Below are 18,704 nucleotides of genomic sequence, written 5' to 3' on the forward strand. Positions count from 1 at the left end.
AGCCAAACTGTGAACACCCCTGTGAGGTGGAAGAATCAACTATTGGCCTCTGTGTGTGAAAATTTTAATGCTCCTTAAAATGGTCCGAGTCCCACTATAGGAAGAGGTTCTCAGACACAAAAAGATGTTTAAAAGATAAGATAGCTGATTAGAGGAAGGTAGCAGCAAGGACAGACACCCGACTCAGAATGAAATTGACAGAATATGAAGATGAGCTCTGCCAGATCCTTCCTCAAGAGCTGATTCAAGGGATAAAAGTCAATGACACTGATCAACCACTATCCCAAGAAGAAGAGGGTGAGTAACACATATAAATAAACTAGTTTTCAATAATGAAAAATATGTTAATAAAATGGGTTTTTAATTTACTTGTGCTTTACTTGTAAATGAAAAAAATGCAGTACACATAGTACAACGTAATAAGTTACTACATATAAAACACACACACACACACACACATATATATATATATATATATATATATATATACCGTATATACTCGAGTATAAGTCGACCCGAATATAAGCCGAGGCACCTAATTTTACCTCAAAAAACTGGGAAAACGTATTGACTCGAGTATAAGCCTAGGGTGGGAAATGCAGCAGCTTCTGGTAATTTTTGTAGATTTATTTATTATTATGTTTTTTATTTACATCTGTATATGCATTTTTATTTTACACATTTTTATATCATGTGTGTTTTTGATTGATTAGCTACTGAATGATTAATGTATTTTTAATCTGACTGGTTCTTTGGACATATGCACCTTTCTTTAAAAATGAATCAGAGAATATTTCTTGGTACACAGAAGAAATTATTGAACTATTATTCCTGAAACACAGAGTTGATACTAAGCTAAATCTTTTTGGCATGCTATCTGTCCCCTATCTTGCAGAAAGCAGGCATGAAAACAATCAGCTTCGGGTGCATATCTAGAAAAAGCAGGACTGATTTTGAACGTGGTCTTGTAGGTGTGACACCCAGCATCAATTTAAAAAAAAAATACACAGTTTGTTTGCCATTTTTTCACAACTGCTCCATAAATATGGCTTTATGGTCCTGATATAAGCTTGCCATTTTAGTGAAGCCCTGACACATTTCAAAATGGGGTGCATGGGGACACTGGAAATAAATATCTTTATATATGTGTGCATTAATATTTCCACACCCCCTGATTTGTAAGCATGGTACTCTACTTTATTGATTTAATTTGAAAAAACTGTTTTATAAATGAATCGTATAAATTAGAACCATCAACTACTTTGTGAGACATCATAATGTACGGTATCCTGAATAATAATGTATTATGAGACCCAGCAAATGCCATATCTGAAATTCACCCCCAAAGAATAGGGAAATCACGTTATGTTAATATTGGAGGGGGAGAGAGGGAGGGAGGGAGCGAGTGAGGGAGAGAGAACGAACTTACCTGGTCTCCGTTCCCTCAGCTCTTCAGTTCCGCAGTGGAACGCATGTGCGTTCCAATGACAGGAAGTTCAGCATTTGTGCCGAACTTCCTGTCAGTGGAACGCACATGCGTTCCACTGCGGAACTGAAGAGCTGAGGGACCGGAGACCAGGTAAGTTCACCCGTGTATAAGCCGAGGGGGGCTTTTTCAGCATAAAAAAATGTGCTGAAAAACTCGGCTTATACACGAGTATATGCGGTATATATATATATATATATATATATATATATATATATATGTGTGTGTTCTTGTTTTATTTTTGTATCCACAGGTCCGTCAAAATACGCAATTAAAAAATGCAGCATTCAGAACACCAGTGTTCACTCCTGAGAATGTTGGTGAGATTGTCTAGAAAAGAAGGAATTATTTTACTTTTTTTAACTAATATATAGTCATGCTTGTATGAGATCATACTTACCCTTATTTTGTCCTATAGAAACATGAATGCAAGCTGCCCCTGCAGAGCTGGGATCCGAAGTGGAGAAATCTGATGAAAGAGAGGAAAAGTCATTAATTACTTTGAACTTGTATGATGTCACTTATCAAATATCTGTGCAAGAACAAACACCCACACCACAGCAGCCATCACAGCATTGTTGATCAGCCCCAGCCAAACCCAGCACATTCTACAGGTGCCTTTCAATTGAGACAAAAGAAGTACATGGGCAGTCAATCCCATTAAATGGGCCAAATAATACTGTACAACAGCTGAAGCATGATATTAGAAAGCAGAATATTTGTAACAGTTTGTTAAATTGTATAGCCAATACTTAAGAATTTTGCAATGTGAATAATGTCCAGATGCATGCCATTTTAAAGGATTTTAATGACACCATTAGAGATATTAATACAAATGTAATCGTCATGAGTGCCCAAATGCAACACTTCCTTATTTCACGCATACTCACACCTTCTAATTCTGAGGAAACCAGTATTGGTAATACCCCTGATAGCTCAGGCCCAAACACACCAAGAAGACTCAGGAGCCCAAATGTATGTTCTATCGCACCTCATGAGAGTCTATAGTAATTTACCTTGAGCTCATGCCACTATCGCTTATGGCTACATATGTATGCAACAATTATTTTAAGGCATGTATCACTTGCATCAAATGGCGTAAAAATCTCACCTCTATGATGCCCACCACTATTGAACTTGAAAGAGTTAACTAGGTTTGTTCAGAAAAATATTGCTCAGGGTTCAGGACTACAGTTTTGCAAGTGACAATAGACTTTAGTTTTATTAGCAAGTTTCAAGAACATGCAAGAAATGCATCTATGATTTGTAACAGTTATGTCCAGTTTCACAGGACATGTATATCTGTCTTTGTTGTTTGTAATATTTGCTGATGCTGGATTTTGTGTTTCACGCTTGCACAGTGCTAAAACCTCTACTGGACTGAAACCCACCTGCACCTCATCCTCCTTCCTCCCACACTGCCCATGATTTTGTCACCAATTTCAAAGACAAAATTGACACCATTGAAGCAGATATTTCCTCATACCAAATTCCACTCACTCCACTCACTCTACCCACCTTTACCTACACTCCGCAATCCAAGTTTAATTCATTCTCTGCAGTAACTGAAGACCCTATTCCCTCCCAGCTACTCCACTCCCTCTTCTCCACTGCATGCCCACCTCTAACTGACCTCTTCAACCTGTCTCTCTCCACTGGCACATTTCCATCCTCCTTTAAACATGCACTCATCTCACTTATTCTAAAGAAACCATCTCTCGATCCAGCCTCTCTCTCCAACTACTGCCCTATTTCTCTCCTCCCCTTTGCCTCCAAACTACTTGAGCGTTTATTGTATAAAAGCCTGTTTCACTTTCTCTCCTCTCATTCCATTCTCAACTCTCTACAATCAGGCTCCCGCCCCCAACATTCTACTGAAACTTCTCTCATAAAAGTGACCAATGTTCTACTTACTGCAAAATCTAATGGTAATTTCTCCATGCTCATTCTCTTGGATATCTGCTGCTTTTGATACAGTTTATCACCCTCTTCTCCTACACACCCTTCACTCCATTGGCCTTCATGACACAGTTATTCCTGGTTCACTTCCTACCTATTGAACTGCTCCTTTAGTGTTTCTACTTCTGGCACAACCACCCCTCCAATTCCACTATCTGTTGAGGTTCCACAAGGCTTTGTTCATGGCCCTTTATTTTTTTTCATTGTATATCTCTTCTCTTGGAGGACTAATTTGCTCATTTGGACTTCAATACCACCTCTACGCTGATGACACCCAAATCTATATCTCTTCCCTTGACCTCTATCCTTCTGTACTATCTTATATAACCAACTGTCTTTCAGCTATCTCCACATGGATGTCCCAACGCTACCTAAAGCTCAACAGATCCAAAACAGAGATTATCTTCCTACCTGCCACCACCTGCCTCCAAATCTCCCCCACTGTCAATATCACCACAATATCTTCAGTCTCCCAAGCCCACTGCCTTGGTGTCACACTTGAATTCCCCCTCTGCTTTATTCCTCACATCCAGACTGTCTCCCAGTCCTGTCGACTCCACCTTAAATATATTGCCAGAATATGCCCTTTTCTTACTCAACATGCTACCAAAACTCTTATCCATCTTTTTATCATCTTCCGTCTTGAGTCTTGCTATCTGGCGTTCCTGGCACCCTTATATCCTCACTTCATCCATCCTAAATGCTGCTGCAAGACTGATCTTCCTCTGTCACAGCTCCACATCTGCTGCACCACTTTGCAAATCCCTACACTGGCTCCCTGTGTCTTCCAGAATTAAATTCAAATTACTCATCCTTACCTACAAAGCCCTCAACAACACTACCCCTGCATACATCTCAAACCTATGACCTGCCTGTGTGTCTCAGCTCTGGCAACCACCTCTCACTCCCACCTACAAGACTCCTCCCGTACTGCTCCCACTTATGGAATTCCTTACCACGCTCAATCAAACTTTCCAACTGCCTTCAAATCTTTAGATGCTCTTTGAAAGCCCATCTTATTTTGTAGAGGTGACCTTATCCTCGATAACACTATTCACACTAATGCACCCTCACAACTATCCCAATCTTCACACTGAAACACAATTGCTCCTCTTGTTTAAGCTGTGCTCTCTTCCACTTAGAATGTAAGGTCTCTAATGAGCAGGGTCCTTCAAACCCTTTGTTTTCATGTCTGGATTTAGTTTGTCTACCTTGTATCACCCTATTTTATGTATGTACTGTTTTCCCTACTGTGCAGTGCTGCGGAGCCTAAAAAATCTACAATAATAATAATAATAACAGCAGGCAAGACAACAATGAACTGCCATAGATTACTGGGAGAGGCAGTCTTATAAAGGTAGTGAAACAGTTGTGGGTGCTGATTAAAGAGGGAGGATGGTGGGCAGCACGGTGGCTAAGTGGTTAGCACTTCTGCCTCACAGTGATGTGGTCATGAGTTCAATTCCCGACCATGGCCTTATCTGTGTGGAGTTTGTATGTTCTCCTCGTGTTTGCGTGGGTTTCCTCCGGGTGCTCCGGTTTCCTCCCACACTCCAAAAACGTAATAGTAGGTTAATTAGCTACTATCAAAAATTGACCCAAGTCTGTCTCTCTCTGTCTGTGTCTGTATGTGTGTATGTTAGGGAATTTAGACTGTACAGCGCTGCGGAATCAGTGGCGCTATATAAATAAATGGTGATGATGATGATGATGATGAGGATAAATGTACAATGTGTGTGAAGTGCAAAGTACAATGGTAGGACAGCAGAACCTCTGGTAATAGGGAGGTACTGCAGCCCAGATTCACATAAAGGCAAAGTCCAAGCATAGTTCTTAGCCGACAAGTGCTGCAGGAGGCAAACAGTGTCCTCATGGAAGATGGAAGGGATGTTGCAGTGCAGCCGGAGGAAAATCATGACAGTTTTATTAAAATAAACTAACATTTGCTCACTTATGTTTTCTTTATGCAGAGTTACTTTTTTCTTCCTTTCTCTACATTAGTAGCAGTTGAGAGAAAAAATAAAAAGCAAACTTGCCTCGATCTTGATCTTGTATAGTCTAAGGGAGAAAAATAAATTTAATAATGTACAAAGTTAAAAGACCCCCGGTGTATGCAGGGGAAGATACAAATGAAGAGGTTCTCCAAGAAGAGTTTGTGACATAGTTTTTACTTGGTTTCTGATTAAGTTTCGTCCAATTAGAAATTTAGAAAATATTGCCATAGAAAATAATACAAGAAGGAAAAATTAATTGTAGGGACTTTACACTTTAATCTGGGTAATTCATGATAATGACAATATTAAATCAGTTTTTTGTTGTGAAAAAACTAACGGCACTGGTTAGTAAGAAAGTCAAATAAAGAGCTAGAATGACTAATCTCAACATAATCATCCTGCACCTATGAATCATCAGAACAGACATTTTTGTATATTGTGTGCGTTTGTTGATATATTTTTATATATATATATATATATATATATATATATATATATATATATACATATATATATATATATATATATATATATATATATATATATATATAACCACAACAATTGATATACTCTGGCGCCATCTACCACATCGGTAAGTATTAATTATATATAAAAATTCACAACATTGTATAGTATCAGATATAATAATCGATAGTCCACATTCACTTTACTCATGTGTGAGTGGCAGCCACGTATAAGCCTGTATCCAGATGGTCAATCCAGAAGAAAATAGTCACTAGAACAAAGCACAGGCAGGACGCCTCATAGTGTAATACCAAGACAACAAAGGACAAAATATGTATATATGAATATGCGTACCGTCAGGTAAAGATGTATGATCTAGACTCGAGTGGATCCTCTTTGAGAACTGTAACACTGGATCTCAACTCGGGAACAATCCAGGAATGTGGAAAAAGGCAAACATAGCATAATATTGTAATGCAAAAGATAATGCATCACGTGAAACACCACAGGATATTCAAAGGGTGTAGAGTTCAAAATTCACCAGGGTATATATATAAAAAAAGACGTAGCCCAGAAAAACCACACACCACTTTATGTGTGAGCAATAATTCATATGCGTACCAGAAATATGAGCATAATAGCCAGAAGATGTTTCCTTGTAGGCAGCTGTATCTAGTACATGGACACCCTTCCAACGGCGGTATAATAAATTGAAGAGGATACAATGTAAAAAGCAATACAAATTTAATAAACAGAGTAAGTCTTGTGATCATCAAGACGAAACGCGTTGAGCCTCATTAATAAACAGCTGTATCCGGTGAACCATATGTGAGTTCAGTGTTTACTCTGTTTATTAAATTTGTATACCAGCTCCCTTCGAATACTGTGTATGTATGTATACCGGTGGCGGATCCAGGGGGGGGGGGGCGATCGCCCCCCCTAGCAGGGGCTTACTGCCGGCGGCTGCACACTGTGCAGGTCCGTTCAGCAGTGACAGTGTGCTGCCCGGCTGCTCTGATTGTGTTTTAAACACAATCAGAGCAGCGGTGCAGCACACTGTCACTGCCGAGTGGACCTGCACATACTGTGCAGCCGCCAGCAGCCTTAGAAATTAGAAAGGGGCGGGGCCTAAATCGCCCCCTAAAATCGTCCAGGGTATAGTAATAGTCTGGATCCGCCCCTGATGTATACAGTATATATGAATCAGGGATGGATCAAAGGGAAGGAGGGCCCCATCCAGCTCTGGTGCTAGTAGATGTGGTGTGACTTCTGGAGCAAAGTTGTGTATGGAAATGTAATCATAATAATGCAATAATATCTAACAGTACAGTCCCACAGCATTGCTTTGATTTAATACATTAGATTTAAAGCAATCCTTTGCACTCATTGAAATTTCAAAATGCATTATCTGTGGGGAATCTTAATAAATTCCTATGAGCCATCCAGCACAAAACACTTAAGAAGCATAAAAACATAGGGTGCCATTAAAATGCGGTTAGAGCATCATCATTCATGAAGATGAAAATTTTGGAAAGGAACACTGATGTGATTTCAGCATGACAGCTTTTCTTCTTTTTTTATTCTGTAATAATGCTAATTTAACTGAATGACATACATATTCTCAGAGGAAAAAAAATAAAAGATCAAATTACTTTAAATAAAGAGATATCTGAAATGTCAATAAAGCAATTTGCAGACTTCTGAAAAATGTGTCATTCATTGCCTAGTTTTCCAAGGTTTGATAAGATGTAAGCTAAAATTAATGTCTTATATGAATGCAGTAAGACGTTCATAAACTAATTGCATATTAACTACAAAAGTATAAATAAATATTAATAATAATAAAAAAAAGTAATAAAATCATTCTAAAGTCTACATCATCTGTTGCTGTAGGTTTATACATTTTTTAAAGGGAAGGAAAGCTCCCTCAAACTTTGCATTGTTTTTCATGCCTTCAATACAATAATAACTTTTCAACATGAAAAATTCTTTGCCACTTTTAACTGAATTATTTTACAGGATTACGTGACTAAATTAGACCGTATCACATCCCCATACTTCCTTTATGAAGGAGATGAGTGGAAAACATAATACCAGGCATGACCACTTTGAGTACCTAGTGATTAATTTTGGACTCTGCAAAGCCTAAACAGTTCTTAAATATTTATCAATTAGATTTTTAAAAATCTCCTGTGCAAGTATACCATTGTCTATCTTGACATTTTGATCTATTCCACAGACCTGTTATGTCTTCTTCTCATCGACTTAAACTAAAACCTGTTCTTCCTTTGATTTGATTTTTTTATTTCTTGAGTGTTTTTTGAACAGCCAAATGATCTTTTTTGGGGATATATCACTTTTAATGAATATTTGAAATTAATCCAAGTAAATTCTCTAAGATTCTGTACTGGACACAGCATGGAAGTTTCAAAGTCAATCAGAAATTTCTGGCATTTGCAAGCTACTGTCACCAGTTTATTAGAAATGTTTCACCCATTGTGAGTGCCCTAAACAAAAAAAGTCTATGTCCTAAAAATTGTTTAGTATATGTTACTGTCCTCAGTTTTTCTTAAATTTTTTTTTATTTTTCCTCTACCTGTCTTACAATATTCTTCCAAACCATTTTCCATTTCATTAAGAGGTATGTTCATCAACTGCTGGTTTAAGGGGGTACACTTTACCAGTGAAACAATTCTGGCAATAATAATTATACCAGTTTGATAAAATTTCTCTCCAATATTTTGAAGACTTTAAGCTTTAGTAGGCTAATTGGCTGCTATCAAAATTGATCCTAGTCTCTCTGTCTGTCTATGTGTATGTTAGAGAATTTAGACTGTAAGCTCCAATGGGGCAGGGACTGATGTGAATGAGTTCTTTGTACCGCGCTGCGGAATCAGTGGCGCTATATAAATAAATGGTGATGATGATGATGATGGTAATAATATATCAGAGTTAACACATAACAATGATTGTCAGTGTTGACTATCATGCTTGTAGCAAATATTTAAAAATGTTTTTAGCTTGTGCATTTGCTAAATAAGTTTGAGAAGGAGGATATGGTTGTGTTGGGAAATATAAGGCCTGAAGCTGAGGCTGAAACTAGGGTCCCTGGTCTACTATGGAATTATAGCAGTGCTACTGACCTGCATGAGATCAGACTCTATATTTACATAAGAATGTCCACCTGAGGAGTCAATCTGAGAGTATGACCTGTTCTGAAGGTGCCAAAATTACCATATTTGTATGATCCTATGATCTTATTGCTACATAAATAATATATACTTGTTCCCATTGTTGCTAAATGCCAGATCTAATTATAGACTAGCTGTGGTGAAGGGCTATCTGGACATTTCCAGTAGCTAGCATATGACCACATTAAAGTTTTTCACAGCTAATTTGTCAGCATTTTTATCTAACCCCCTCTATGGGTAGACCGAGAAGAAAATACCAAGGATTTGAGTTATGTTGCTCAGGAGATTGGTGTTGTTGTTCCAGAATGCAGATACTTTAAGTCAGGACCACTATATATGGCTAAAAGATCCTGATTGCCCAAAGCCTCTCCAATATTGTGAGGAAGCAGAATCATAAATCCTATATAACCAAGTGAGGCTCAGGTACCACTGATATTATATTTTGTGAGTTCTCTGTAACTAGGGTAGAAATACAAGACTTTGAAACCCTTTCTCTAATAGTGCACCAGAAATCCTTCTCTCATGGCTTGTCCAGGTATGCATACCGATTAAGCTTGAGTTCCAGTGTTGTTGGCTGCTTTGTTAATATTGCTTTGTTTAGATGTGAGGCCAGGTAATAAATTATTGGAAGTAATGAGCCTTAAGGTTCCAAAGTAAGTTCGTGCTTGGACTCTTGTTCTTTCAGATGAATAGTCAGTGTAGCTGAATTAGTATAGACCCAGGCAAATTGATTGCAAGGTTTGAAAAACATAGAGAACTCTTTACAGCAAGTTCATTTAAAGTAACAAAATTCTTTCTGACCAAGATTTGATCAGTCTCTGCCACCTAAATTCACTTTTATGGTACTCAGGACATGGGAGACGTTCTCCTTATAGAGAGAATTATATCAATGTGTGATATACACTTCTATGTATTTATTTTATCTTTTTACATTTTCCTTTAATATTTTGAGGAGAGAGAGTTGAATGTGGAGAGGAAGGGCTCCTGTTTTGGAGTAGTTCATCTTTAGCCCAAGATTTGCACAGATTTGACTGTAATGTATAGGGAGAAGTTGATGTAAGAAGAATACTGTCAGCAAATAAGGATATCTTGAAATCCTCAAAAGCTATAGGCCTTCAATCCCCCTCCAAACCTGTATTGGTGGAGAGTCTCCAACATAAGCGGCAGATTACTCTATCAAATGTTTTCACTACCTCAACTAAAAGCACTAGGGATGGGCACTTCTGAGTATTGATCGTGTGTATTAGGCTGGCTACACACTACAACAAAATTCTAACTATGCAATATTTTTAGCAAATTTACCAACGACAGCAAAAAACAGTCCCGGTCAGCATGCCAATTCATGTGTACACACTATATCCAATTACTTTCAAATATCTTCTCTTTATCTGTCATAACCGTATGCTGAGGATTCAGGAAGTATCTCCATAGTAACCGCTCTAGCAGTCAATTTCCTGTATACACTACTCCTCCTGATCTCACTTCTTATCATCATTCTATTGCCTGAAATTTTCTAAATACCCATGTGGCTATGTGCAATGTAATTATGAGTTATATCTCCTAATTCAGCTCTATCCTTAATTACATATTATGCAGGAAGTGTTCCTGTTCCTGTATGTGGGGTTATGTGACAATGCTGTATTCACCATTCTGGTTTATTTGCCAACTAGCAACGTTGGCATACAAATAGCAATGTAAAAATTGTCTGCACCCCTGTGTGTTTGTATAATTGTAGGAGTGTGGCAGTACATGGGAGGGATATGGGAAAATGTGCGGTGTGGTATTGAAAGTGGAGGGAGGTGTCTGTTGACCTCGCTGTTCCTTAGATTGAGGTAGTGACAGGAAATAGACTTTAAACTCTAAAGACACCAATGGTGCGAGAACAGAGACTGATCCAACTTATACACTCTGTAGCATGAGCTTAACTTACCCTGTTCTAGTGTCTGAACAGGAAGGGGATTAAGTGCTGCTTGAAGTGATAGGGGCAGTATGCGGGCCATGGTGAAAGGGAGGAGGTGTATCATGCAGCACATTAATGTGTATTTGGAGGTGTGTCTGGATGTGAAGTGTGCATTACAATTGGGTTAGGTAATGTTAGAGGGATGAGAATGTACATATACATGTTAATTTGTCCCTATAAGTAAAAATGTGCGATCGGGACTCTGCAAATTTTAGGACAGATGTACAGCACTAATCAGACATTCTACATTTCAGTCATCTCCCTGTAGAACATGAAATGTCCTTATGTCACATCCCCTACCTAATAGTACATATCCCGAATATACAAGTAGTACAAGTAAAAGGCCTGCAAAGGGTTAATTTTTAGTCATCATGTGACTCTCCAGCTACAGCCCCAGACTCCTCCTTTCCTGCTTTATCGGATTTATTGCTATGGATTATTGCAGCTATCTGCGATCAGACCTCTATGGGTACGCCGCACGGAGAACTGAGAGGCTACATTTGGCACCATTTGGCTAAATTGTCGTTCCAATTCTGCGGAGTGCATTCAGTGCAGAATTGAAATAACACCCCTTCATCGTTGAACAAGATTTTTAGTTTTAAAAATATCGTCCAACGATACTGTTAATCTCACCTGCGTCCCGGCCGTCGCTATGACGACCGGGACGTCACTTCCGGGGGTCGTCCCGACTGTTGCCTAGGCAAAGATCGGGACGCTGAAATCTCATTGCGCCGCGTCCTGGCATTAGCAGCAGCCGGGTGCGCGCGCTAACCTACAGCCTCACACCTGAACCTTGTCATGACAGCCTCTAGGGCTGATTACAGTCTGGCTTCCATTAAACTACCTGTTTATAAGGCAGGGAGGGCTTAGCCTCCCTGCCGGTTATAGTTCTGTCTGCCAGTCTGTAGCTTGCTCCTGTACTGTTTGGTGAAGAACCTTGGATATTGACTACCTGTGTATGACCCCTTGCCTGTTCTTGGAATTTGAGCCTTTGCCTGTGACCCTTGACCTCTGCCTGTGTACCGATTCTTAACCTTTGTCTGTGATCCTGATCCATTGCCTGTCCCTGGATTCCGAACCATTGCCTGTGACCCTGACTGTGCTGTTTCCTGACACCTCCTTAGGTGCTCCGTCCAGTCTGCAGATCGCTGTTCCGCCGCTGTTCCGTGTGCCATCATCTGTACCCGTGCGCTGCTGTGTGAGTATAAACTTATACTACTTTGAGTTTAAGACCTGGGGGCATCTGATTACCTGTGTGCGTAACCAGTCTCTATGGGAAAGGTGGCTGCTATAGGTGAAGACCTCCTATACCTGTTCTATAAGTTTATGCCACACTGGTTGTCGTAACAGATACAATGTACTTTGGAATGATAATCGTTAATCGTTCCAGGGTACACACTACTGTGATATTCGGCCAACCAGTCATTTATCTTCTGATTGGCCCAATAATCAGCTGAAAACACAGTAGTGTGTACTCAGCCTTATGCTAAGTACCTGTCTGTTGTTGTTGTGTGACTGTCTCCCAGGAATGAAACACACCTGATCATTTAACTGGGGCAAAGCTGCGCTCATGTTCTGCGCAAGTATTTGTAATGGGTGCAATTCATGGTGTCATTCCCTTGTTCTAGGAATTAGAACAACCTTTGCTTCTAGCTCCTGTTTTTAAAAGGGGTTACCTTTCAAGATACTGTTAAACAAGACAGGTGAGAGACAGGCTATAAAGCCATTAGGGCCTGAGGTCTTGTTAGATTTCATGTTTGTAATGGTGTAATTGATACTTCTTTTTCAGTAGCTTCTGTGCTTAACTCCTCTAATTTGAGGACAACCTAGGAAGGTTGCATTGTGACAGGATATTTTGGGACATTTCATTTTTGGGAGGGGTGGAATCAATATTTTGTGCTGCATTATAAAGTTTCTTAAAGAAAGTTAGAAACACTTTGGTGGTTTGTTTGGGGCCCTGAATTGCTTTACCTGAGTGGGAATTTATAGCTAAAATATTATTCTGTGATAATTTAATTCTCAGTTTGAATGCCAGCAACCTTTCTGCCTTGTCCCCGTTTTCTTAAAAGGTTTGGTTAACCTATAGAGAGTTATCTTATTTGGAGGACACTCTGGTGTTCACTGGTAAAAGATTCAATTGCCCCTTTGTTGGTAGAAATTTAATATAGCTTTCCTTAGATCCAAAGTTTTTGTGATATTTATCTAGTTGCTTAATCTGTTCGGAAGGATCAAAGATTTTCTTTACAGCCCCAGTGAAGCTGCCCAAATCACCACCTTATGCACTTTTCGTGTGTGGGAAATGTCTGGCCCAGTGTTGGTAGCAAAACATTGTCTTATTTCAGTATCTAGTTGCATTATCATGTAGAGATTATAGAAGACACTATCATGCAGGTGCCAAGAATTTGATCACATAACTGATTTAGGACCTATCATAACTATTTATATCTACTCTACTGGACCATGATCTGACCATGGAAAAAAAAAGTGGTGTCAATAATATTTACAGCTAGTTCAGCATTTAGAAAGATCATGTCCACCTGGTATAAACGTTGCATAAGGTAGAGTGTAATCCCTTGCCGATAGTTCCCTTGCCCTTCTTGCATCAAATTGAAAATGTTGGCTAAGAAGTGAAATAAGAATTAAGATTTTTTACTGGTTTACTGTTGTAGAGATTTTGGCAGGGGTTTGGACCTGTCCAAGCGGTTCATGTGTTATACATTTACTAGTGCATATGGAATATTACTTAGTTCAAATACCAGGATAGTGTATCTCTCTAATGAATACTGAATAATGTTAGTTTGTGTTAATATTAGATGTTTAGCTATCAAGATGGAAACACCCTTTTAAGGGGTCCATGCATACCATCAAAGTTCAGATGAGAACCGGCAAAGTGAGTCTACTGGATATATATTATATCACCTCTTGGTTGTTTCAGTTTGGACTAATGTCTTTTCTGGGGACAATTCAGGTCTTTAAATGTACAATATAGAATTTAGTCTGGCAACTGATATGCAGGAAATCCAGACCCAGAAAATACTGTTGACATTTTAGAGGTAGCATCATAAGCCCAGGTGGGGAGAAGGGTCAGTAACTGGGGATAAGGTTAGGATTAAGGGCAAGAAACCTAACAATGACCTTCCCTAATATTCAGGCCCATGGTAAGGAAGGACAAAGTGCCTAGTGTGTCTGAAGCTGGTCCTAGAGACCAGAGTGGAATGTCTTGACTTAGGCCTCAATGCAGGACCAACAATGTAAGCCTAGGATGTCCAATGTGCATGAAGACCATCTATTTGTGTGGTGGTAATTGTATACTTAAAAGTGTGAGATGCTTGTGAACTAGAGATAAGGTGGGATCCTGTGTGGGGGAACGTGTGTGTTGAATATACAATGACAATATGAAGTAATTATGGTAGCCAGAATCAGTAACATTTACATAAATGAAGTTGAAATTATCTATGAAGTGCCATCTGTGCTTTAATTTGTAGTGTCCAGTAGCATCATTGTGTGAAAAGCAAAGACAATGAAAATTTAAATAGAACAAGAATTTGAACTGTAGAAGAAAAACTAGAAAACTAGATACTTTGTTACCTGTGAGCGGACTGCCTCCTCACATTCAAGCTCTTCTGAAGCTTGGATTTATTTGTTTAGGGCAATAAATTGCTGAAGATAAAAGACAATGAGGCAGATTGAATCAGATTAAAATATACATAATACTTGTAACAATAATGTCACAAGAAATAATCTAGCAAACACCTTAATATAGATTTCTAGCCTTTTAATCTGAAATGTGATAGGACCAAATTTGTATTTGAGTGTCCTGTGAATGGGAACATTATATACAGAAGGATCAAAAATCTTCTTTGTATATTGAACAGTAAACATAGAACTGAAACAAATTCAGAAAGCATAGAACTTAAACAAACCAACAGGAGACATAGGGGTCTATTTGCTAAACTGCGGATTTGAGAAAGTGGAGATGTTGCCTATAGCAACCAATCATATTCTAGCTGTCATTTTGTAGAATGTACTAAATAAATGACAGCTATAGACATCATTTCCACTTTTTCAAGCCCGCAGTTTAATAAATCTAGCCCATGGTGTTATTTACTTATAGTGAACCAAATTCAGGGGAATGCCCAGTAGGGCTTGGTAAATGAGACCAAATAAAATAGAATGGGACTGGCTGAGGGGAATCTGGGCTTGGATATAATTCTGTGCCAGTGACCATTTGGGAATCTCCGCAGATTATGATCCTTGTTGCCACCATCTAGTCTGTCCTGAAAAGTTCAATTTACAGTGCGGTAGCAAAACTTAGGCGATCTAACCAACAATAATTTCCCTTCTGTGTAGAGTGAATGGATATCCCCATCTGTTTTATCTTATTAACCCTCATTATTTTTGCAATCTCCTTCTTGTATCTCCGTTTGACCAGAGTTGAAGGTGCCAGATCTTGGAATATTAGATGTTTTAACTCTGTTGATGATCATATCAGGTCCAGTAGTTGAAGTAAAAATTTAGAAGGGGTGTTATGCAAATTTAAAAGTGCGGTATGGAAAATGTAAGTTAATAGAATTTAATAGTTTTACAATGCAGGCATAACATTTCTAAGCTCTTTTTGTCTTTCAAACATTTCTTGTATGTTATAGTTTTAAATAGCTGACAACATTGCTTATCAACCATCAGGACAAGACATATCTTAGTAGAGATCCTGTCAATTCAAAGCATTGCTTAATAAATTATGGATTTCTGCATCTCCTTATTAAGTCACATCATTGCTTCCTGCTTGGAGAAACTTACAAAGGTTATTGAGCTAATTACTGTTTAAATATAGGCCACTGTGTTGAAGAGGCTGCTTGGGCTTATCTGCGTCCTGCACTGCACAAACAGTCCTCTCCAACAGCAAACTGGTGAATATAAAGTGTCCCACTATTCGTTTCTAAGATATCTTGAGACCCTTTCAGACAATTTTATGAACTCTCCAGTTCAGAAGTAAAGACATGAAGTTCAATGGATCCTTTTGTCGCACTAGCCGTGAAAATCAGACCCACCTACTGGTATAGGTGCAGCTAATCTAGGAGGCACAGAGTCTAATGTGCCCCAGGTTTTAACCAGAGACCCCCGCAAAGAGGTTTGGGCTTTGCGGCGGAGACACGCAGGTTGCGGCCTTTCTAGGTTGCCACCAGAGAGGTAGATGAAGCAAGGTCAGTCAGTCCGGGTCAGAACCGAACAGGAGATAGAAACCAAAGGAGCAGCAAATGCGGAGTCAGGATGAAGGAACAAGCCAGGAGATCCAATTCAAGTGAAAGGGGATACCAGGAGAAGAGTCAGTCTATCTGGGTCAAAAGCCAAAAGGAAGTCAGGATGCAGGATACAGAACAAAGAAGCTGGAGCAAAGGTAGACCTTGATACTCTGGCACCAGAATGGCGCCAGAGTCACCTTTAAATAGATACTGAGGGTTTCTCATTGGTGGCAGGGAGATTGGTGGTCAGAGTCATCTGACCGCCGACAGGAAGCCGAAACAAGCGTCCCATTGCCTAGCAACAGAGAAGCGATTGCTCAGTATAGGAAGGCGTCCTTTCCTGGCACTCCCTGAATGTGTGAGGACAGCGCCTGAAGGGAAATCCTTGGAGGAAAACCTTTTCAAGAATGCAGATAAAAGGCGAGGAGCATGAATATCCTCTTCATTTAAACAAATGGTGAATAATCTTTTTACGCTGTGGCTCCATAATAACTTTTAAAAACAAAATAGATAAAATAAAATGAATACTTATATTCAATCGCGTAGTCGTAATCAATTGTCTTCACATTTTCCTTCCAAATGGTGAAAAGCATAAAAAAGGAAGGAAGACAATAGCCTAATTCTGTATAACATAAATTACAGTCTGGAAGGAATACTATGAATAGGATGGTCACTCATAATCCCAAGGTAAGCCTCCATCAAAAATAGATTTCAATAGTATGTGAAACAGCTTTTCACCAGGTGTAATCCTTTATCTTCATGTGTTGTGGGAGACCTCCCACAGGGGATTCTACTTACAGCCGGTATTCTTTGATTTTGGCACCTCAGAAAAGCGTTCTTTATCTCTTGATCATCTCAACCAATAATCATAGGGAGAAAATAAAGAAAGACTTCCCTAAGGTAGTAACTAAAAACATTTATTTTTGAATATGCATAAAAGCAAGGGTACTCCTACCAGAATATAAAAGGTAGTCAGCGTGTCACATACACCACAAGGGTTAACAATCGCAGACATCCTCATAAAAGGTAAGTAGGGTCCTTGTTGGAATCACGCAACAGAAGCCACCAACGCGTTTCGATCCTTAATCGAGGGATCTTTATCAAGGCGATGTGTTCAGGACTCCAAGTGCGTTTTTATATAGTAACTTCCGATCACATGATCGGACCAAATAATATGCAAATGAAGTGCCAGCCAATACTATAAACTATATTTGCATATAGATAAATACAAGACCATCCTTAACCTAAATAATATACAATCAGAAATACAATAAAGATATTTAAAAATATCATTTACCCAATATCTCTCTTCGGGTCCAAACCCTTTACAGTGGACCAGATACTGGGGGTGCCTGTGAAGGTGCCAGACATCCAAGATGTGGCTAATCTAGTACTCATCATCATCCGTAAATGGAATGGCGGATGGTTCAGAGGGAATGTGGGTAAATTTGCTAAGTACAAGAGGTTTCAACAGAGAAATGTGGAATGTATTGTGAACCTTAAGAGAGGAGGGGAGGAGGAGTTTATAAGTAACTGCATTAATGACTTGGTTTACAGGAAAGGGGCCATAGATCGCCCCTTCATAGATGGTACTCGCAGTCTGAGGTTCCGGGTAGAGAGCCATACTTTGTTACCAGGACAGAGTACAGGTACCAATTTTCGATGGAGATCCGCAGAACATTTAAACTGCTGAGAAGACTTCAGCAGATTTTCCCTGGCAGAAGTCCAGATATGAGCAAGATCCCGAACAAAGAACCGGGCAGCAGAAACTGAGGAGGTCTGAGGGGAAGGAAAATTTGGCAATATAGGATGAGATCTAAACACTGTATAAAAAAGAAGAATAACCAGAGGAACTGTGAACATGATAATTAAGGGCATTCTCAGCCCAAAGGAGTAGGTTGCTCTATTCCGATTGATTTTTAGAAGAGAAACAACGAAGGAATCCCTCAAGGTCTTGATTTATCCGTTCGGTTTGACCGTTGGTCTGAGGATGATAGCCAGAAGAAAAATTCAACTCAACTCCCAAATCCTTGCAGAAAGTTTTACAGAAGCAGCACACAAATTGGACTCTGCGGTCAGATATTATTTTTTGTGGGCATCCGTGGAGGCAAAAAATCTCTTTAATAGACACTTCTGCTAATTTGGAAGCGGAAGGCGACCCATTTAATTGGACAAGAGAACCTATCCACGACTACTGAAATTGTGTTGAAGCCATTGCTGAGAGGAAGGTCAGAGATTAAATCCATGGAGAGGCTAACCCATGATCGTTCAGGAACAGGTAGAGGAGAAAGCAAGCCAGCAGGGGCATGTCTGGGAGACTTACTTTGTGCACAAACTACACAAGCAGCGACAAATTCACAGGTGTCGGAACGTAAAGTTGGCCGTAATAATAGGGCAAAGGTCTTCTTG

The sequence above is a fragment of the Mixophyes fleayi genome, chromosome 5 (assembly GCF_038048845.1).
Source record: "Mixophyes fleayi isolate aMixFle1 chromosome 5, aMixFle1.hap1, whole genome shotgun sequence".
Classification (NCBI taxonomy): Eukaryota; Metazoa; Chordata; class Amphibia; order Anura; family Limnodynastidae; genus Mixophyes; species Mixophyes fleayi.